The following is a 3,252-nucleotide window of genomic DNA, read 5'->3' as shown; positions in this document are numbered from 1 at the left end:
TCTCTCTCTCTCTCTCTCTCTCTCTCTCTCTCGGGCATCTGTCAGAGCATCTTCAAAGGTTAATGTTTGGAAAGATACTGGGTACACTGATGTAAACTACTACCAATAGAAATTAGACAAAGCCATTACTATCAATATTAATTTTAACCATTATCTGTTGCTTTAAAATTTGTTCCCATTTCAAGAATCCTCTCCCCTTAATATGTAACAACCTGAAACTATTTTCTTTGGTTCATGGTCCAAAGGTACTTAAAATTTATGGGTCATATCCTTTAAACAATCTTAGCAGCTACATTGGAAAATGCAGAATATCTGTCTTTTAAGAAAAATGAGGAGTAATTTATTTCACTTTATTAATTATATTAGAAAACATTTGATGTACAGTAATAGAATTTAAACATGTATTGAAACTATAATAGAATGGGTTGATTTAATTTTTTAAAAAATTCAAATTCACTTTTTCTAAGTGCATCAGTGTGACAAATGCAATCACTGACAAGTCATGTCTAATACCTCTGCAGTAAGGGTTGACAGAATTAATTTGGAGGGCACAAATTAAACTTCATAGGCCTTTAAAGGTTAAAAAAATAATAGAGGACATGGAGTCTGGAGTCTGGAGGTGTAGATGGGGAGGAGTCTGAATATGATCAAAATTAATTATATGAAATTCTAAGAGAATTAATAAAAATTATTAAAAAATAAACATGCAAAGCTTTAAGAAATGAAAGCCCTGCCTTCATTATCCTTGTCACAAAGCATTAACATATGTTGGATTCTTTTGGGATTCAAAAATGTTTCTTGCTACTGCAATAGACAGAAAATTAAAAGAGGACATGAAGCTGTTTAGTTTTCTAGTTTCAACATTGTCAAAGATTTTGTGTATGTGTGTGTGTGTGTGTGTGTGTGTGTGTATGTATGTATGTGTCTGTGTCTGTGTCTGTGTGTCTGTGTCTCTGTGTGTGAAGGATTTGTGAATTCAGGAGTAAGTTTAAACAGCATAAATCTTATCCTATAAAATATTGCATGAAGAAGCATTTCAAAGAGCAATTAGCAAGGAAAGTTACATTCCCATATTTTTCTATGAAAAGATACATATTTTACTGTCTTAGATTTGCCAGTTCATTCACAGCATAAATATTCTGACTTTGAGGCGGTATTAAGTTTAGAAAGTAGCTATTAGGACTTCCTAAAAGGTGGGTTGTGTTGACAACTTTGTATTCCCAGAACTCTTCTCAAAGCCCAGTGACCTCTTTGTTCCTCAGGGTGTAGATAAGGGGATTAAGAATGGGTGTGATAATCATGTAGAAAAGCTGATATTGTCTTGCTTGGGAGTGTGAAAGGCTTTGGGAAGGACAGTCAAGTGGGAAGAGCAAGTGACAAGCCTGTTCTTCCTGCCCTCATTTGAGGGCCTATGGGCACAGTGAAGATATTAGTGTATAGGTGGCAAGGATGACAGCAAGAGGGAGCATTAAGAAGATGACATCTGAAAAATAAACCATGCGCTCAGGTTTGAAAGCATCTGTACAGGCCAGCTCAAGTACAGGAAAGATCTCACAGGAAATGTGTTTGTTCTGTGGGATTTGCAGAAGGAATAGTGCACAATATACACAGTATATCATAAAGCACTCAGGGAAGCCAGGCCATCCATGCCATGGCCACCATGATCCAGCAGACCTTTGGACTGATGAAGATCATGTAGTTCGGAGGATGACAAATGGCCACATATCCATCATAGACCGTGAAGGCTAGAAGGAGGGCCTTTGTACCACCCACTTACAGTTTTAGGAACATCTGAAGGGAACAACCCCAAAAGGATGTGGTGTTTTCTCTCAGAAGAAAATCTGTGAGAGCCTGGGAGTGACAACTGATGTGAGGGGGAGGTCCGAGAGAGAGAAGAGCTGACTAAGCTGGAGGAACATGGGCATACGGAACCGAGTATCCATTATGATGACCAGGAGCAGCAGTCCGTTGCTGGTTAAAGCCAAGAAGTAAAGGCTGTGATTGTGGAACAGAGCAATTCAGGAGAGCCACTGCCATCCAAATTCCCCAACAAGAAGAAGCCACTTCCCAAGGTGGAGTTCTAGAACTCCATCCTGTCTGTTGCCTTTAGTTGCCTAGAAAGAGATGACTCAGCTAATTCTGTTAATTTAGGCCATTATACAGATTAGCAACATCAGAGGTCCCTTGTGATATCCAACCTGACTCTGGAAAAGTTGTATCTTCCAAACTACTGAACTTTTTTCTTCTGTATGTTCAAATCACAGGTCTTAACTGTACCTGTATTAAAGACATGCCTAATCCAGAACAGGTACCACATTAAGTACCTGTTAAACATTAAGAGGTCACCTTATGAAAATACTACATAGGACATTAAACTTGAAGATTCTTCTCAGAAACACTAAATTATCTCTCTGTAAAGATTAAAGAAACATTTTTAAATACATGTCCTTTAGAGTAACATTCAGGTAAGAGCTTTAATATTCTGGTTAATTTTCTGGGTGGACAGGTTTCTAATATGACTTTAAAATAAATGACTTCTGTGAATTTTTTATGTTTCCATTTTTGAATCCTGTGAAATGAGGTGTTTCTGTTTTTCTGGGGTGGGGCGGAGGGGCTCATTTCACGATGCTCCTGCCTAAGCATGCTGAATACTGGGACTTTGGGCATGCACTGAACTTTTTCTCTCTTTATGTGTTCCATAAGCACACATTGGTTTGTAAGAATTTCCTTGAGATAGGACAAATTTGGCTGCCTTAGTTAAGCTGTTGCAAAGTCTCACATTCTCCATGAACCTAAGAGATAATTACCACCTATACTAAGCTAGGCAATGTTGTATTTGAGAAAGTGTTGCTTTTAGAGTTAAACCTTAGGGCCAATGCTAACATCTTTATTTGTTTTAACAGATTATTATACCAGTGTGTGGGGTGACACAGAAAATGAATACATGACTATCTTCATGGACATATGAGTCTGTTTGTGCTTAGAAAAAAAATATGAGAAATAACAAAAGAACATGTCCTTTGTGTTGTAATAAGGACCAAGAATCCTACCCCAATGCTGCCTTTGATCCTGATATTCATTCTACTTCTTACAGGTCCCAGGTATCTGTACTAGATCAAAGGTACATAGTAATGGGAAGGAAGAGTTATCATTACGGAAAGCTGCTATTGGTTTATTTTGCCCCATCCCATGAAGAGGTGAAGAGGGACAGGGGTCTAAGATTGACAGGAGACACTGCTGTACATCAGATAA

The 3,252-nt window shown here is 37.9% G+C and overlaps 1 pseudogene; it reads right to left on the bottom strand.

The window, feature by feature from the left end:
- Positions 1 to 1,176: 1,176 nt before the first annotated feature.
- On the bottom strand, positions 1,177 to 2,092 carry LOC103748895 (annotated as a pseudogene).
- Positions 2,093 to 3,252: the final 1,160 nt, after the last annotated feature.

The sequence above is a fragment of the Nannospalax galili genome, unplaced genomic scaffold (assembly GCF_000622305.1).
Source record: "Nannospalax galili isolate Female #2095 unplaced genomic scaffold, S.galili_v1.0 scaffold426, whole genome shotgun sequence".
NCBI lineage: Eukaryota > Metazoa > Chordata > Mammalia > Rodentia > Spalacidae > Nannospalax > Nannospalax galili.
This window is presented reverse-complemented; position numbering and strand designations above follow the sequence as displayed.